The sequence below is a fragment of the Meles meles genome, chromosome 13 (genome assembly GCF_922984935.1).
Source record: "Meles meles chromosome 13, mMelMel3.1 paternal haplotype, whole genome shotgun sequence".
Lineage (NCBI taxonomy): Eukaryota > Metazoa > Chordata > Mammalia > Carnivora > Mustelidae > Meles > Meles meles.
The window spans coordinates 72,376,195-72,396,099 of NC_060078.1; the positions used below are offsets into that span (position 1 = coordinate 72,376,195).

The window sequence follows — 19,905 nt, forward strand, 5'->3', positions numbered from 1 at the left end:
CTTGGCTTCAGGTCAGGTCATGATCTGAGGGTCACGAGATTGGGACTCAGTGCAGAGTCGCTTGAGATTCTCTCTCCTTCTCCCTCTGCTCCTCGCACTCATGCTTGCTCTCTCTCTCTCCCTCTCTCTCTCTGTGAAGTAAATAAATCTTAAAGAGAGAGGGAGAGAGAGAAGAGTAATACATAGACAAAGCATACTTTCTTACTTATTCGGTACGATCCAAGAAGGTAAAAAAGTTAAGTAATAATCCTTCTTCACTTGGAATTTAATTCACTTTCTTTGCACCTTAGTTTTGATCAAGTCACAAGGGAGACAGGAACTTGCTAATGCTTCCAGTACCTCTGGAGATAGAAGGGCTGCCGTGTTCATCCTATTGATGGGAAAACTCGGATCATCAATGACTTAAACAGGATCCGTGGCACAGAAGTACAGCATAAAGTATGAGATGCTAGATACAGGATTCTGATTCCTGGCTTGTGACTCTTCACGTTTTGTCACTCTCCCCAAATTTACGATCTTTTCCTGTGCCTAGGAAAATAATTTTTGTTTCCTACTGTCCTTCGTATTATGATAGCTGCTTTAAAGCTCCCTTAAAGCTCCCTTTATACACTCAGAAACATCAAAGTTTGAGTCTGAGCCCTTTTCGGGGTCTGTATCCTTATGCACATGCACAGCTCCCCATTTAATACAGAAAATCCACAGTGCCAATATTCTCAGCAGCTGCCACCAAGAACCCAGCTGAAGCAGGTGGCACGAAGAGCTAAGCACTGTCATGCCAATCTTGAGTCCTCAGGGGATGCAAATGATTCTTTTAATCACTTTTTGCTGGCTTGTCTCTTCTGCTAATGGAGGAGTGGCTCGTGCATCCGTATTATATCCATGTAGTGTGGCGCTGTTAGCATCACGTGCCTTTTCCCAAACAGAACTCGTAGCTAATGACAAGCTATTGCTGAGGAAATGAATATTTTTTCTGAATTCAGCTCTGCATGGGAACAGCTGACCAATTTCCATTGCTGTGATGTGGCTCTTTTGCTCTTGGTTGATTTTGAGTAATAGCTTCCCTTCTGTAGAGAAAGGATTCTATTTGAAGTCCATTCAGAGATTTGGTTCAACCAACTGGACTACAGTTCTCAGGGAAAAAAAAAATCTCTTTTGAACCTTCCAATAATAGACTTTTTCTTCTGTTATTTCTGGAACACTTTGTCCTACACAGCCAAGCATGTAGATAATTTTGTTGTTCGCTGTGTTCTGTGTTTGCCATTATGACCCACTTTTTCAACTTGAAGAACAGATAGAATCAAATCTCTTTTTTATTGCTAATTAATTGTTTGAGTTCCACCTTCCCTCATCAGTAGGAAGTCTACTCTCTTCTTAAGAACTTCCTTTGCCCAACCTGGGAGACTGATTATTTGGTTTGTAAGGTGTCAGTCTTATATCTAGATATTAGGGAGAGAAGGTTTGGAACCATGGTCATCTGTGTGATGTCACTTTCAAAAACCGGTCCTGGGTGGACCTGTGGACCTCGCCAGGCCAGCTTCTTGCTCAGTCTGCTATTATGTCTCATTGACTTTACTCATTACAACCAATGTGATAGCAACATATTTAACCATTGGTAACGCATGGGCATCAAACAATTGGAACGAATTCTAGCTATAAACATCTGGTAGACTTAGAGAGTGTCCCAGCTGACTGTTGGTCCTGGGAAACAGTCCTTTTGATTTCCTGTGCCCATGGTCAGCCCTGTTCCCACAAAGTCCCCACACAGTGTGGAAGTGGCTGGTAGAAGAGTTTCTGGCCTAGACCACATGCTGCCCCAGAGCCAGCCCCTACCAGAGCTGTGGAATGTCGGTACCGTTCTTGACGCCTTCTTTCTTCTGTGAATGTTATTTCGGGGATATTTCTACTTCTATTAACTACAGGGATGATTTAGAATCTTGGGGAACAGAGGTAGAGTTCCTTTCCTTCTAGAAGGCCCCTGTATTCGTTTCCTAGAGCTGCTATAGCAAAGTACCACAAACTGGGGCAAACAAGTTAAAACAACTGACATGTATTCTCTCACAGTTCTGGAAGCTGGAAGTGCAAAATCAAGGTGTTGGCAGGGCCACGCTCCCTCTGAAATCTGTAGAGAAGAATTCTTCCCAGCCTCCTCCTAGCTTCTGGTGGTTGTGAGGTGCTAGACTTTCTGTTTCTGCGTATATAGAATTTCTCTTGGGAGAAAAGCAACAAACCAAAGCCTATCGTATTAGGTTTCTTTGGTTGACCAAAGAAACTTGCTACATGAGGGCAAGGACTTTGTGCTCCCATATCATATGGGGGATTTTTTTTTGCTTTTCTGTTCCAAAAGATTCAAGGAAAATTGTCACAACTCTTGTTTTTAATTAAGAAAATTAAGATTTAGAGAAAGGATGTGGCTGTCCACGTTACTCAAATGGTAAGTGACAGAACTGTGATAAAGCATCTTCATAACTATGTAGCTCTGACCACCAGACCAAGCTGAATTCTGTCCATCTTTTAATACTTAGCTCAAGACTCACAGCTTGGAAGACAGTATTTTTTTCCTTCCACTAATGGACCATTGATCTAGGAAAGTGAGATTAGAATGAGATCATACAAGGTTTGAATGAGAGCCAGAGGAGTTTAAATCTTGTTTATCAGGCAGCAACGACTTTTTTAAAAAGAAAAATGGGACAATCAGGATTGAACTTTTGGAAGATTAATCTAGAAGGTATATTCAAGTGTGACAGAGGAGAATCGGGGACCCAGCAGGAAGCTGGTAGGAAAGTGCAGGAAGCTGGTAGGAAAGTCCAGGAGAGAGGATACAGCATGAGACAAGGACATTGACAGGAGGCAAAGATGGTTCCAATGTTTGAGCCTTTAGAAGACAAAACTTCTTTAAAAATTGGGGACACAAAAGGGGCTCATCAGGGAGGGAAGGTGAATTCAACACGACACTCTGTTTGGTGTTCTAAAGGAGATGTCCCGTTGATGGCATATGCCTTTTAGAATGAGAGAATTGAGATTCTAAGTTTGGTCTTTCTTTAGAATGCAAAGCTGGTAGTGTGTGTCCTAATGGCACGTGTACCCTTGTCGGACCTCTCTTGTGCGGGGATCTCTCTATTCATTGAGTAACAGTTCACCAGTTTTCAGGAGCTGGAGATTCGAAAATGACTGACGGCACCCAGGATTTCAGAATAATTATAGAGTATCTTCTGGCATGGGGACGGTGACAGAGATAAAACAAGAAGCCACAGTGGGACAAGGGGGTCCAAAAAGGCTTCCAGTGAGGCATCTCGGAGCTAGATTGTAAAGGAAGACTCAGAGTTGTGTCGGAAGAGAAATGAGTGAGGGTTTTCCCCAGAACGGTCATAGCAAGAGTAAAAGCAGAGAGGGAAAGGATATGGATGCCTGGGAAGTTGTCAGTGGGCCCATAAGGGCTCAGCACAGGGGATAGGGAAGAGGTAGAAAGGCCATTTTCACAAGGAGAAAACGAAACAAAACAAAACTGCTCCAGTCAGAGTGAGGAAGTGGGAGACTAGGAAGGAGGAGTGGGGATCAAAAATAGAATGTCAATCTTAGATAATATGAAGTTTTCAGGTTTGTAAGAACCATCGGAGACCATTCTGCTCCCGCGACCTCAGTTTATGGACAAATAAATGAAGTCCAGAAAGCTTAGATGCTTTACCCAAGGTCACACAGATAAGCTAGGACTTTAGCTCCCAGATCAGTGTCCTGGCTCCTGGCTCCTCAGTGAAGACTCAGGAAGGGAAAGTGGCTGCTCAGATCCACACACAGCAATGCCAAGGCTTTGGATTCTGACCCCAGTGCTCCTTCCTCCCCACACAGAGCTCACTGCTCTGGACTGTGTCCCTCCAAAATTCATACGTTGACACCGAATCCCCAGAGCGATGGTATTTGGTGATGGGGCACTCGGGAGGTGAGTAGGACCTGAGGGAAGAGCCTCGTGAATGGATTGGCACCCTTACCGAGCACTCACAGAGCTCCCTTGCCCCTTCTGCCACATAAGGACGCAGGGAGAAGACAATCTTCCACGAACCAGGAGGTAGGTTCTTGTCAGGCACTGGATTTGTGGGTACCTTGATCTTACCCTTTTCAGCCTCCAGAACGATGAAGAATAAATTTCTGTTGTTTATAAGCCATCTATCTAGGTACTGTTGTAACAGCTGCAGCAGACTAACACAGTCACGAGGTGAAGCAGCTGGGTGAAACCGCGAGAGCAGTGCTGTCATCATGGCAGTGACATGACCGACAAGAGGCCAAAATAAGGAGGGTGAAAGGGAAGACTCTGACCCACTGTGGGCCAGGGTGTGGGGAACATGATTGGTCAGGATGCTGGACGTCTTCCAGAATGCCACCAGAGGAAAAGGCCATGACCCAGGGTCTAGAATCATCCAGGAGGATGAGAAAGTGTTCCAGAGGCAGAAGAGGGTGGGGAATGGGCAGAACGTTGCCCGTGATGAGGACTCCCAGATCAGCTGTTTTGCACAACAGAGGTGGAAGCAGAGGCTGGCAGGCGTGGCGGAAAGTGAGCTCCCTAAGGTCCCCCCTTCCCCTACGGGGCTTTTGACAAAGTGGTGATGGACAGGAGTTAGAAAGCACAGTGAGGAAAAAAGTAGAATTCCCCAGGGCATAGAGTATGAAATTAGAAGTTCTACCTAGGGTAGAGTGAGGGAAGGTACTGTTGAACCAAAAGGGAAGGAGAATGTGGGTGGGGATTGAGGAAAGGATGGTGATTTTCTAATGTAGGGTTGAAGAAGGCAGAATCTGGGAGGCCCTGGATGGCTGTGCTTATGGCCAGTGAGACATGATTAAGCTCCCGTTATAGGCCAGGCACGAGACTAAGTGCCTGGGGTGCCTGTCTGCCAACCCTTACCCGATCCTCTGAGGTAAGTAGAGTTGTCCTCATTTTATTTTATCCTTTTATTTATTTACTCATATTTATTATTATTATTATTATTATTATTATTATTTTTTGAGAAAGAATGTGTGTGCCCATGCACGTGCCAGCAGGATGGGAGGGGGCAGACAGATAGGGACAGAGAGAATCTTAATCAGGTTCCACACCCAGCACAGAGCCCGACTCAGGGCTCAGTCTCCCAACCCTGAGATCATGACCTGACCTGAAATCAAGAGTCAGATGCTCAACTGGCTGAGCCCCTCAGGCACCCATATCCTCATTTTATTTTATTTTATTTTACTTTATTTTAGGTTTTTAATCAGATTCCAGTTAGCTAACACATAGTGAGTTGTCCTCATTTTATAGGTGAGGAAACTGAGGCACAGAAAGTGACGTGACATACCCAAGGTCATGTAGCTGATGCGTGGTAATTACAGGCAGAGGTTGAGCTCCAGCCGGCTTCGTGGTTCAAGTTGGTAACTACTCTGCGTCACATCCTTCACAAAAGGGGGCAGCAGTGTAAGAGGAACTGGGGTAACAGCCCCTTTCAGCCCTGAAGATATGGTAGCGTGTGGTTTCTGTAAAACTCATTCTCTTTGAAAAAGGTAGCTTGGAAAAGATAATGTGGGTTTGCATCCCATCTCTGCCACTAGGAGCTTAGCGACTTAGGATAAATTCCTTAACTTTACTTAGCCGACCTTTGCTTTTTATAGAGATGCTGTAATGAAAGTAATAATCAAGGTACCAATTTTAGCAGAGCATCCAGGGTGTTCCTATTAAAACATAAATCATATCCTGTCATCGCTTGGCTCAAAACCATTCAATAACTTCTGAACTTATGGTAAAAACTGGTCTTTACCGTGGCCTGCAAGACCCTAGACCATCTGGTCTTTGAACTCACCTGTTGTTCCTGGCTCCCTCCTTTCCTAGCTCCTGTGACAATCAGTCTCCAGCTGTTCCTTGAAGACACCCAGCACACCTGAGTGCTAGATATCTTAGTTCACTCCCTCACTCCCCTAATTCATTGACCCAAACTCTCTGAGGGCTTCTTTCTCCCTTACATAAAACTATTTTGCTTCTCCATGGTCCCAGTTATCTGTCGCTGTGTAACAAATGTCCCCCCAAACTTAGTGGGCTAAAACATCGACAAACATTTTATTTCTCATGGTCCCCGCAGGCCAGGAATTCTGCAAGGGCTCTTCTGGGAGGTTCTGGCTTTTGGATCTCTCTCAAAGTGGTCAGAGTCACAAGGTGGCTAGACCTGGAAGAATGCAGGTTTCAAGCAGCTTGGGCTGGCGGGGTCTCTCTTTCTCTCTTCCTAGTCTTGGTCCCTGCAGGTGAACTCTCCATGGGGGCTCATTTGAACTACCTCACAGCGTGGGGGCTTCCGGGCAGTGGACTGCTAATACGGTGGCTGAGGCTTCATAGGTGAGCTTGCCGGCAGCTGAGGTGGGAGCTGCATCACATACGAGCCACATATTCTATGGGTTGAAGCCACACAACTTTCCCATTTCAAGGGAAGGAAACAAAGAACCCACCTCTTAATTGGAGAAAGGTCAAAGGCAAATTGTAACAAGGGCCCATAGGATGGGAAATACGGTTGCTGCCGTATATGAACAGTTCAGGCTGCTGAACCCCCTTCCCTCGCCTCGTTCTCACCTCACATGCCCTTTACCTGACATTTCTTTCCTTCTTTTTAAAAAAAGATTTATTTATTTATTTTTTGAGCAAGAGAGAGAGAGAGAGACAGCGGGGGAGGGATGGAAGGGGAGGGACAGGGGAGGGGAGGGAGATGACAAGCAGATTCTGTCCTGAGTACAGGGCCCCACGCAGGGCTGCTTCATGGGAGACCCTGAGATCATAGCCTGAGCTGAAACCAAGAGTTGGGCACTTAACCCACCGAGCCGCTGACATTTATTTTCTGTCTTGTCTGTCTTCCTGCACTAAAATGTCAGCCTGATTTGTTCACTGCTATGTTCCCAGGGCCTAGAACAGAGCCTGGAACATGGTATTCAATAAGTCCTTATCGAATGAATGAATTACGTCTTTTATGCCTAACTACAGGTCTCGAAGTTAGATGGTCGTAAACCCATCTTACAGATGAGGAAAGTGAGGCTCAGAAAGGTCTGGTGGCTTATGCAGGGCTCTCAGCTGCAGAGTGGAAGCACTGGAATGTCGATGTGTGTCAGCAGCGCCTCTCAGGACTCCCCTCTGCTCACTCCCCCCAGCTCTGCCCAGAGACACACGCTGCCTGTCGCAGACCACGGTTCAGTTTTTACCCAGTTGGTTGCACCTAAGCTGAGAGCAAAGCAATTACACTTGAAATCCCCTTACAGCAGTATCTCTGAGCATGTTCAGAGGGAACCAGCACGTTTCACATCCAGATTTTATTTCTGGTTTGCTGCGAGAAGGCAATTAAATGAAAGGTTACGCAGCTTTTTTAAATGGCCAGCTCAAACTTCTGGCTTATTTTTGCCCTGCTGTCTTTATAGGCATTTTACCAATATTTATCACTACCTCCCTCAGGGAGCCCTCAGCTCTGTGATATTTGAAATAACAAAGCCTCTCCATTGTGGGCCCTTTAAAAGGTTCCCGGTAAAACTGCACCATTAACATTCACAGTTCCTCATTTATGAGGCCGGATTGCACTTATTTCCATATTCCTCACTGTTTTGCCAATGAGGATTTCATATATTAGTGTTTGAAGGCTAAAGACTTCAAAGCAAATTCTTTACTGTTTTTATCTTGAAAAATATTCAATATTGGTATAATTAAAGTGAAGTCTTCCTAGAAAAAATGACAACTCAAATAATCTTAAACATACCTCCAAGAAAGAAGCTGTCAAAATGACATTTAGTTGTACGGTCACATTCTCCAAGGCGGCTGCTTCTCCTCCTGATTTCTTGTAATCTTTGAAGGTTATGTCATGGCTGACTTCAGATCACTTTTTAAATTATTATGGTCTCCCTTCAGTGTGAGTTCCGAGGCTGAGGGGCTCTGGCTTCCCTTTGCTCCACATTTTGTCTCTGGCATTGTTACCAGCCTTTTAAAGCAAAAGGCAAAACAACAAAATCTTCCTTGACCAGGTTTTGCCCCTAGTTACTGTCCTATTTTACTCTTTCCTCCGTACCAACGATTTTCAGTCGGTCTGCATACCTTCTGTCTTCATTTTCTCATCTCCGAAATACATGGCAAAGATTTGACAGTGGCCTCCAAACTCATTAGCAATTAATCTAAGGGAATTTCTCAGGTTCTTTTTTTAACTGACTGCCCCGTCTGCCTCTCTGGTTTTCACTTCACGCTCCTCGCTTGGCAGCCTACTCAGTGTTCAAACTCCCTCCATCTAGGATGTCTTCAGAGTAACTCAAGAGTTGGTATCATAATTCATACATCCTTGTGCCTGGGGCTGGCAAGGACTTTCAGGGAGAAGAGGAGGCAGCTGGAAGGAGGTCAGGCCAGGGCTAAGGAACTGGATCCATTTGGTTGGTGGGCGGCCGGGGCGGGAGGACATCACAGATTTACACTTGGTGTTCAAAGGGGCTTGGAGAACTTGTGCTGGACCTGGGCCAAAACTAGTTCTTGGAGTCCAATCGAGTGGTCAGTAGGGATTCCCAGGCAATGCCTCTGCTCATTCATTGAGAATTTACCAAGCGTCAATCCTGTGTTGGGCTTTGTGCTAGGCGAAGGAGATGCCAAGATAAGTGAATACAGTAGATTTCCTTAAGTTGTTCACTGGGGGAGCAGACAGACAGAAAAGTAGACCCACAAAGTATGAAAAGAATATCTGGCAGAGTAGAGTTTGGCATATGGTGTTCGTATCAGTGGTCACGGGAACAAATGCCATTGCCTTTATCTCATCAATTGCTCTTTTGAGAGTTTGATATGGGACGTACTAGGTGTTATATTGGAGAAGCATGATTGTGATTGCTTTTCGCATTAGGCACGTGAATAAATAAGATGCTTTGGTAGTTTTATAAATAGCTGTTAAGAGCCGCTAGAATACCTGAAAGCTCTTAAAACTTGCCATGCTGGGGCACCTGGGTGGCTCAGTGGGTTAAGCCGCTGCCTTCGGCTCAGGTCATGATCCCGGGGTCCTGGGATTGAGTCCCGTATGGGGCTCTCTGCTCAGCAGGGAGCCTGCTTCCCTCTCTCTCTCTCTCTGCCTGCCTCTCTATCTACTTGTGATCTCTCTCTGTCAGCAGGGAGCCTGCTTCCCTCTCTCTCTCTCTCTCTCTGCCTGCCTCTCTATCTACTTGTGATCTCTCTCTGTCGGGCTCTCTGCTCAGCAGGGAGCCTGCTTCCCTCTCTCTCTCTCTCTGCCTGCCTCTCTATCTACTTGTGATCTCTCTCTGTAAAATAAATAAATAAAATCTTAAAAAAAAAAACTTGTCATGCTACTTCCTCTAAAATCTTGTATTTTGCACTTTCTTTACCCGCACAAACACCTGTTTTCTTCATTGCTTAGTCTGTTTAAACCTCACATCCGTCCACCATCTCTTACTTAGTTCCATCCATTAATTCTCCTGTCCCAAATGAAATAAAAATGACAGACTGTCTGACCAAGGAGAGTAGATTTTTGATAGGCAGTATTCACAAGTGGGAGGAAGGAGTCAAGACAGGTATGATAAACAAAATAAGCTAATAATGTTATAGTGCAACAACTTTCAGCCATCCATTTCAGGAAATTTAAGACCTTAAGAGAGATGTCTGCAAAGAAGAAATAAAAACTTTAAGAGATGATGCAGACAGTAACAAGAAGAGTGGATTTTTCAGTTTATGAGATGTGGTCAAAGCTTGCTTATTGCCAAATTCATCATGGTAAATGCTTTCTATTATTTAAAGCATAGGTTTTAGGTTTAGTTAGACCTGATCCAAATCCCGAGGCTGCCACTTGCTGAGTGACCTTCAGTGACCTTGCCTCTCTCAGCGTCTGTTTCTACATAGGGAAGGTGGGATACTGATGGTGGGCAGTGAGGAACTTAGGATAGAAGTCAAGAATAGCACCTCATATGGTGTAGATACTTGACAAGTCGTAGCTGCGGTGGAAGATTTGTTGAAGAGTTCTAGTTTTGTCCTACAACTATTTAATGAATTCTTTAAAAAGGGACACATAGATTTTCTTAGTGATTCAAGAGCTTTGAAATGCTCTCAATGTGTCATACCTGTCTTCATCTAAGAAATGCATCTTTCTTCACTTCTTTGACTTGCTATGAGTGTTTCTAGCAATTTTTAATTAAGCCCTCACAGATTTTAGATCATTGGCTATGTGGTAAGCAAATTATTTGCAAAAATAATATTCTTGCTTCCTTTGGGGGAATTTCCTCCATGGAAATAATACAGCATCCAATTTGCTGTGCAACAATTTCAGATGTTGAAAAAGGACTTTAATTTGAGAAGGGGTCTGTTTGGATGATTTAGATTCGACGAACTGAAACTGCTTTGTTGGTTCTGTTTTTCTGGCTTCTGGGAGAGGAGGAGATATGAATTCAATTAGCACCTTGGTGTTTGCTTTATCCTTCCTTTCAGTACTGGAGATGCTTCGTATGCACAGTGGTGTCAGGTTACATCAAAAGAGGGGGAAACAGTTTCTTGGTTTTTAATTTTCTACCGAAAAGGAAAGGCACCCATTTTGTTCTGCTCTAATTAGTATGGGAGGTAGTGCATGACTTTGAGGGCGGGCAGATGCTTCAAAGGCGCTTGTAACAGAGATCTTTATTAATTTCCGCGCTGGATTTATCCTTCTGCCATGTCTAGGCCGGAGGTGACGGCCCAGGAGGACGAGCAGTGCAGAGCGCTCACCAGCCTAAGCCAGGTGTTACCAAGAACAAGTCACCATGGTGAGAAAATGGCATGTTCACAGTCTCCCACGTTCTTCTCCATCAGAAACACAATGTTCATTATTTTATTCAGGGATTCAAAAAATCATTTTAAAGTCAGTAACAAGTCTAATTATAAAGACATTTGCTGTGAAGGTGCAGGGATTAAGGCTAGTTTGCCACCCCCTCTTTCGGAGGAAGCCAGGATGGAATCATGCAGAACGTTCACTCTGCCTTTTCTAATGAGGAAACAGAGACCCATGTGGCAAACTAAGGATGAAGAGACTAATTAGTGCTCTAGTCCTTTTATTAAGCACTGAAATCTTGGTCCAGTAATACATTTGTCCAGTAAAAGGAGCTTCCCTAACTAACTGGTTCTCACCCTTGTTCTTGAAAGGGCCTGTGCGTCCTCTACAGACTCCCAGAGGGGACTTTGCCTCCACTGCTGAGAGACCAAAGCCTCACCTGTTCGAAGTGACATTCTGCAGCTCATGTCCCAGCAGCACTAGAATGCCTGAGCTCCAGCAAGCTGCCTGGATGGTCAGTCCATTTAATTTCAGTGAGTACTTCGTTCTAGTTAACTGAGCATCTGCTTCGTAGAAGGCACTGTGGAGGCTCATAAATGAGAGGAACACTGAGAGTCTACCTGGCCAATAAAACATCACTTTGGGAAATGTTTAAAATGGAGGTAAGCTCCAGGGCTTCCTTTAGGCTAGAATTCACAAGCTCAGATGCCTGCAGAGGTCCAGCTGATGACATAAAGGAGTGATTTGGGCTGGATGTGAAATAATTTGGGGTGGGTGGGTGGGGGCTGTGGGCTGTTTCCAGCTGGAGAGTGCTTTCCTGTTTTAAAGGGGCAGCTGCTACTCATTCCCGGCCAATTGTGTGCCCATGCAGAAAGTCAGGACCAGTCTGGCCAATATTGAAGATTTCCCAGAAAAAGCCAGAAATCTCCATTTTTGGGTAAAATCCCTCAAAAGGACTGTGCAGGCCAAATGGACACAGCTCAGTTTGCTGTCTCCCGCTTAGCCATGTGCAGAGCGGTCCCAGAGAACAGGGCGCAATGCCCTTCGTAATCGTTCTTTTTCATCCCCTGCCATACCTTTCCTTTTCCTGCCTGGCTGTACCCTTTCTTCTCCCCCGCCCCCCTGAACCCAGGCCCGGGTTCAGCGAACATTCCAGAGGAACACTGGAACGTCTATCGTGGGCTCAGTATGAACAAACCTTGAGCAACACTACTCTGGGGTAAGCACCTCACTGTAGATTTGTAATTTTTTAAGAAACGCAATACGCATCATTTTCTTCTTTCAAGGGAGAGCTGTATCCATTTTGGTAGGTGCTTCGAGGCTGACAAAGGTTAGGGCTGTACGAGCATGCGCAGTAGAGAACTCTTTTCTGCAATGAGTGAAAACAGTGTCAAATGCCACGTGAAAGTCACTGCCAGAAGCGTTACATTAGTGTTAAAACTGGGTTAAAAAATTCTGAAGGGACCAATGGACCAACCATTAAAAGACCTGCATGTGACCCCTCTTTCTCTTTCTTTTTCTTTTCTTTCTTTTTTTTTTTTTTTTTTTAAGATTTTATGTATTTAAGGACGCCTGGGTGGCTCAGATGGTTAAGTGTCTGCCTCTGGCTCAGGTGATGATCTCCTGGTCCCGGGATCGAGCCCCAGGAGCCCCACGTCTGGCTCCCGACTCAGCAGAGAGCCTGCTTCTCTCTCTCCCTCTGCCCCTCCACCCCCATGCTCGCTTGTGAATAAATAAAGTCTTTATTAAAAAAAAAAAGATTTTATTTATTTATTTGACAGACAAAGAAAAAGAGCACAAGTAGGGGGAGCAGCCAGCAGAGGGAAAGGGAGAAGCAGGCTTTCTGCTGAGCAACGGGCCCAATGCCGCTCCACGCAGAGCTGGGGCTTGATCCCAGGACCCTGGCAGATGCTCAACCCACTGAGCCATCCACATACCCCTTTCTCTCCTTCTCTTAAAGAGATAATGTGAATGTCAGAACAATAACTGCAGACAGACCGTGTCTACCATATTTAAAACACTGCCTATGACGCAGGCATCAGGAGCTGTCAGCTGAGGGAGCACACGAGGAGTTAATCAGAGATGGGAAACAGAGGGAATGAATGAGATCCGAGGAGGACGTTCCAGTTATCCCCAAGTAGAGTCTGGAAAAGGGAAGGAGCAGACCATCAGAGGACATGGTGTGGAAGAGCAGAGTTATGTGTATTGGGAGAGATGACTCTGGAATACAAAATAGGAAGGTCAGGAGTCAGCAGGGGATGATAGACAACAACGAGCTGAGAAGGGACTAGGGGTTATCTATAAATATATGTACACAAGTACACAAGTACAATATTATACTGGAAAATGGCTAACCAATGGCCCTCCTGGGGTGGGGGGGGAGCCTTGATTTGTAGTATTTGCATATCACGTGGTATAAATACTCCTACAGTGACTAGTTTCAAGCTTTTGACCTGAAAGCATTGAAGGCAGAGCCGGGAAGAGGTGTGCACGGCCGGGCCCTGCAAGGTGGAAGGTAAGCAAGGGGACAGGACAAGGCCCAAGGAAACTCAAGATCCTGGGGTGCCTCAGCGATGAGGAGTAACAAAGTCTGAAGAGCGGCTCGAGTGGAGTGACGGCAGAGGTCCTGAAGCCAGAGAGGTGCGCACAGAGATTAGACGGACACCTCCAGCTAGGAGGGTGACCGTGGAGACAGTTGTGGAGGCTGGAGCCATAGAGGGCAGTGTGACATTGCGCTCAAGGTCAGTGAATGTCAGAAGGAGATGTTGGGATGTTCTGCGCCATCGTCCATTGCAAGTTGCTGAGCATCTTCTATGGGCATGATGCTGGGTGGACTCTAAAGACGTGTAAGACAGCGTTCCTATCCGTTTAGTAGGGAGATGAGGCCTGGACATAGGACATACAGTGTCATGTGACTGATACAGGTTAGGGATCCTATGGATTAAAAAATGAGGCTCTTAATATTCATAATAGGTACCACCTATCTGAGCCCTTAGAATGTGCCCAGCACTGTGTTAGGTAACCTTACCTGCATTTCTTTTAACCTTCAGAACAGCATCCCATTTAACAGATGAGGAAATGGAATCAGAAATTTTAAATAACTCATCCAGATTCACACATCTGGCAAGTGGCAGAGTCAAGCTTGAAACCCCCATCTTTCTAATGCCAAAAAGCCTGTCCCCAGCCGCTGTGCATCCTAGCCCCCTCCCCCTTAAAGACAGGGCTCCGAAGGAGATGAAGGAGAGTGTAATAGGAGATTTGGAGTTTCTTTTTAAAAAATTACTCAGCTTGCATATTCCTAAAGAGTCAATTCATGTTAAGAAATAATTTCCCTTGTGCTCGCATGTGACATGTATTTTTAGGATCTGCTGTTAGCAAGTGTATTTTTGTGTGATTGAGTGGGAGAGTGGGAAAGTTTTTGCAGAGCTGTTTAAACCAGAATGCAGGGGGCACAGCAGAGACTTTCAAATCTCTGTCATCTAACGTCTTGGAAAAACCACAAAGAGACGTGTTCTCAATTTATTATTCTGTGTACATCCCCAGATGAATGACTAGTTAAAGGTATTGTTAAAGCATTTTAAATGACCCACTTCCAGCAGCGAACAGAATCACTTGCTGTGCCAAGCCAACTGGCGTTTCTGAGATTATAAAACCACAAAGTGAGGAAAACGTTAAAACTGCTAAAGCAAAAATGATACACAATAATGGAGAAGGATAAAAACTGAGCTTTATTGTCTGCGTAGGCAGATGGCTGACCACTAGGTGGGCCTCGGTGTAATGTCCAGGGTAATTGGCTGCCGGGGTGTTTCTGGCGAGGAAGCTTCAGACTTCAGCTCCGTACACAAAATCCTGGCGCATTCTTCCCTGTGCCCTGCTCTCTGCCTTCTCCTCACGACTAGATCTGACACTTGATCCAAGCAGGCAATTGCAAGCAGAAAGTTACCTTTATCTTCAAATGCTTTTCTGAAAATAATGACATGAAAAGTAATTAAGGACCGGATTTCCTATCCGCCATTCTCTTCTGCATGTACAATTATCCGCAGATATAAAATTGCCTGCTTTGATAATTATACCCTCCAAATGAGGGGCAAGTGGCTAATTATGCCCACATGTGGCCGATTGCACTCTCCATTAGCCAATTATGTGCACGATTATTTGTGCACATAAATAATTGTACTCATGGAAAATAGCCATCCTCCTTTCAAGTGCTCCTGCTTAGAGTGGCTGATGGAGGGATTGTCACACTGGAAATGTACTTGTTGGGAGTGAAAGAGTATCAGATACCAGGAAACGCACCAGTGACCAGAGCTTGCAGGTGGGCACTGAAGCAAAAGGCAGTAGGAGTCCAGGAGAGCGGGAAGGACTGCGGGACGGAAGGGAGAGTCTGTGGGTGAGGAAGGTGCTTCCGAGGTTGGCGGAGCCGCTCATGTGTGGTGACCTTGGGCAGGTTTATTAACCTTCCCTCGGTTCTACTGGTTCTGCATACACAATGAGAATGATAATAATGCCCAAGTCCCAGCTCTGTTGTAGGATGGATCTGACAATTCAGGAGGGTTTGTCGTCTACTTCGGATAAAAGCACTACATGACAGGAGGCATCATGATTTCCACTTGCCAAGGAGGGGTAATGACCCTCCTTAGCAAAAAAATTTGCTAAGGGAGAGGAGGTACGATAAGAACAGGAAGCTTGATCCCCCAGGGCACTGATGAGACACCAGAGAGTGACATACAGAATTCATTCATTCATTCATTCACCTCTTCAACAGACAAGAGTCAGCCTTTCGCCTGGAGCTTCTCTGATTAGTAATGAGGGGAAATTTACTTCACACCTAAGAAATCTGGCATGGGTTTTCATAGTCTGAATGACAGACAAACTCAGTGCCAGTGAATGTTGTGAGGCAGGGTCCCTTTTAGCAACCCAAGAACTGTGGTTTTGATGCCTGTGCTAAGAAGTAGGAGATGTCACAGTGTCAGGGGGAAGGCCGAGAGGCAAGATTGCAGCCCTGCTGCCTGACTGTGCTCCCGTCTTCCCTTTCACACATGATAGTATTCTGCCTCATGGGGAGAAGGAAGAAGATTCACAGAGGCAAATAGGCTAAGTTAGTTTTGAAAGAAGAGGTGTTTGCCATATGGGTGCGACATGGAGGGATGGGGTCGTATTCTAGAAAACTGAGGCATAAAATAGCCTGTCTAGCGTTAAATGTGTGGACTCTGGACCAGACTCTGCCTGGGTTTGAATCCTGGCTGTGTGATATTAAGCAAGTTACTTAACCTCTCTGCATTTCTGTCTGTTCTTATAAAATGGGGATTCTAATAGACTTAGGTCATAAAGTTTTATAAGGGTCCAATTAGTGCATATGTAGATAGAAGTATTTCGAACAATGACTAACACAGAGGAAGCACGGTCTGCCATTACTGTAATTACTAGACTAAAAATAAACCAAAAATCCCATCTAAGAAAAGTAACACTAGTGGTTCTCAATCTTCAGTATATCCAAAAACCACATGCGTGACTTTGCAAATAAAGCCAATTCCTGGATTCCCGCTTCAGAGGTGCTCCCTCACCAGGCTGGGCTCGAGTCCAGGCGTCTTCACTTCAAACCAGCCTCTCCCCAGTCCCGCCCCAAGTGAGTCCTATGCCGGTGACCCGCGGACCAGGCTTTGAGAAATAGAATCACACAGAAGTGGCCCCTGACCACAGCCCATTCCTTACCTGGGGGATTTCTGCTGACAAGAGCCTCTGCGGGAACAGGCGGCGGGAACCCGGAGCGGCAAGTGCGGGTCTCCTCTGAGGCAGCAGCGTGTGAGCTGCGTGGTCCCATGGGCCCGCTAGCAGCTGCCTCCTGTAGCTCTTCTGTACACTCAGCAGACGGGATTTCTTAAAAAAAAAATTGATATCTCTATGATGAGACAAATCTCGTGTCTTTTAATTCTGCAAATGAGGAAACTAAAGTGTAAACATCTGCACTTAGGAGAACGAGTTACCAAAGCCAGACGCTCCCAGCCCCGGGTGATCCCCAGCAGTGGGAACGAAGGTGGACCTGCCCAGAGTGCAAAATATGGACCTGTGGCTGCAGGCGCCACACCTGCCAGAAAGAACTGGTTCTGCCCGTGGTGCGTCCATGCTTAAGGCAAGCGCTTCTTCAAAATGCTGGTTTTGAAAGCCCGGCTTCCCTAAATAGGAACATTCTAATGGTAGCAAAAATGAAGACGTCTTCTGGATTGAAAAGGGACCCATGGCGTAACGGTTATCACACACCCCTCTCCCTGGCTGATGAGTGGCTGCCTGGCTGGCCTCCATCCCCAGGGTCCAGATGCTAAAGCAATTATAGACAAGATCCCAGGCCTACCGGACACTTCTCAGAAATATGTTGTTGGCATAAAAAGAAATATTGATTCATGATAATAAAAATGTTGGACTTAAATACTACTCCCCCAAAAAAGAAATTTGCTGTCCCCATATCTACATATTGAATCTTCATGAAGACACGTTCCCCTAAAAACCCACTAGTGTCGGAATGTGTGTTGTCCTTTGTGGTGGATGCACACAGATCTGGTAGACCCAGTCAGGAACCGCAGATCGTGAAGGTCATCCGCTCCCGGTCTGAGCCCTCTGCGTCACAGCCCTAAACACAGCCTCTTCCCTCTGCTGGAGGGCGGATTCAGCGGCCCGCTGCTCTCAGCCCTGCTCCAGCGGACGTTTCCATCCTCGGCTTCCAGATGAGACCATCAGGGGTGTGCTTATCTGGAAGGAGCCAGTCAGGCCGGAGGGAGGGATTGAATCTAACAAGACGACATGTGATAAGGATAATCATGAAGCTGAACTCCAGACCGGAGGAATCGAGCACCACATTTTTGAGAACAGCAGAGATGAGCTTTGGTGGCTGGGCACTTCGTCTGCCAGAGCAGCCATTCCATCTGGATGGGTCGAACTGCTGGAAAGTTCTTCTCCACATGGTGCCCATGTACCTTCCGTCCATTCTTGCCGTGGTGCTTGCTTGCCCCGGCTTGCTCACCCTGGCTTCCCCTATCTCTCCCTTATGTTCCCCTTCTGCCTTAGCCCCCTCCTCCTGACTAACGAGTGCCAGCCACCCTGGGGCATTTTTTCGGGTCCTTAATGGACTAAACCCATTCCTGCATCCAAGTCCTTACACCTGCTGTCCTACCTCTTGGCAAAGCTGCCTCCTTCCCGTCCTTCAGGACTCAGCTCTGATGTCTCCTTGCCCAGTGTCAGCTTCCTCCCCCTGTTCCTCTCACTCTCTGTACCCTGTTAACTCCCTTCTAGCGCTCAACATTTATACTTATTTAAAAATAGAGCTATTTGTACACTCTCTCCTGCCCCCCCCCTTCACTGCAAGTCTTCATAAGCTAGTCCTGAAAACCCAGTTAATAGATAGATATCGGACAATTATATATCATTTTCAGTCCATCCTGAGTTGATAAATATATTTTAATGTATTGGGCATGAAGAGAGCAAGGGTATTTGTTCTTCTGGTCTTACCTATCTGAAAAAGATTGAAAGTAGACATTTTGGGGGCCAAAGATGTGTGGTGATGAGACAATCTTCTGTTCCTAAATACTCAGCTCTTCCAGCTCATTGTCCCGGCATGGGCATGTCAGGCCTCGGGTCCCCTTCAGACCGTGTGGTCTCTGGAGCTGTGGCTCTCTAGGGCTGGCAGGCAGAATTCTGCTTGCACAGGACTGGGTCATTCCCGACCTGGTCTGCAGGCCGGAGCTGTCAGGAGCCGAGGAGGTGGGTAGCTGCTGCCGTGAATGCCTTTCCCTGAGTCTGCCAAATGGCCATCAGACAGTGTTAATGACTTTTGATTTAGGTTTGAGCAGAGCAGTCCCTTGGGCCATTTACTGTGCTGTATCATCCTCTCTGGAAAGTGCTCTCTAAGTAACTGCCCAGCAGACTGAGGAAATAAAATGCTCACAGAGGGGGAAAAAAGCCACATACACAGAGAGGCCGACTTCTCATAACACGCTGTTTAGGTCTAGAACTGGATCGTGAAAGGGTGCTTAAATTTTCTGTATTCATTGCATAGAACAGTCATTTATTCCCTCCTTTCCCCTCACACCTGCCTGCCTCTGTCTCTCCACCACACAGACACACATGCACACACACATGCACACACACACTGAGTCATTGCCAATAGTAATAGAGTTGCTTCTTTACCTTTTGGAAAGAAACCTCATTCTGATGAGGACCGTGCTGACTAGCCTGACTCTTAATTGCAGAGACAATGCTTTATGCCATTATCTCTGCACAGCTGAAGGGCCTGGTGGAAGCCATCCTCTAAATGAAATAAGGTAGAGAGATTCCTGCCAAGGGTTGGCAAAACTGCAGTCTTCTCCCCCACGCTCACAGCTTCTGAGAGAGAGAGCAAGGTGGGGGTGGGGGAGGGGGGGCAACAAGCATGTGTGGGCAGGGTCCCCTGAAGGGAAGATGGGGAAGAAGGGTATGTGGAGGTCAGGCTGACTGACAGAAAGGACATACCCCTGAGTAACTGCTTTACCCCTCCGATCCCTGCTCTGAAATACTCGGCAGAAGTTCACAAAAAACCCGATTGCGGGGACTAGAGGAACCCCTTAAGGCTGAGACCTTTATTCCTGCACAGACTCTGGAGAATGTACCCTGCACAGCCGTCCATATTCTTGCTCTGACAATGCCAAAGGCAAGGACTGCAGGTCATGGGCCTTCTCCCGGGATTACGGCGGAAGGTGACATCTCCTGAGGTTCACCGTGTGCCAAGGGCTGATGGAAGTGCTGTACTGTACCATCCCATCCAGTCCTCACAGTTATCAGAAGGGCGTGGGTATGGAGCAAAATCCAGTAAGGGTGTCCAGGAATAGCTACCCTCCTTGGGCCCCTATAAACATAGTAATTGTGTTTTCTTCTTCAAATCCTATGTATTACTTCTGTTGCTGAGATAGTCACTGTAGAAAAGAGACATAATAGTAATAATGTAAAAGGGTGCTGGGCAAGACAGCATCCAGCCACAGTGCTCACTGAAGGCTGAACCTGAAACTCTAGCTTTTGGATCGTCCCATGATGAAGATCGCTTGGTTGGAAGACAAGCCAGGTAAATGGCTACTCTTCGTTACATAAATGAGCAGCCTTCAAGAGAAATGTGAAGAGATCTTTG

At 46.1% G+C, this 19,905-nt stretch overlaps 1 long non-coding RNA gene across 1 annotated transcript; it reads right to left on the reverse strand.

Annotated features, from left to right (window-relative positions):
* Window positions 1-14,467: 14,467 nt before the first annotated feature.
* LOC123955733 lies at window positions 14,468-16,843 on the reverse strand. The gene is made up of 2 exons (XR_006821327.1): window positions 16,470-16,843; window positions 14,468-14,720 (listed from the first exon to the last, which is right to left on the reverse strand). It is a non-coding gene; the product is annotated as an uncharacterized LOC123955733 (long non-coding RNA).
* Between the last annotated feature and the right edge of the window lie 3,062 nt (window positions 16,844-19,905).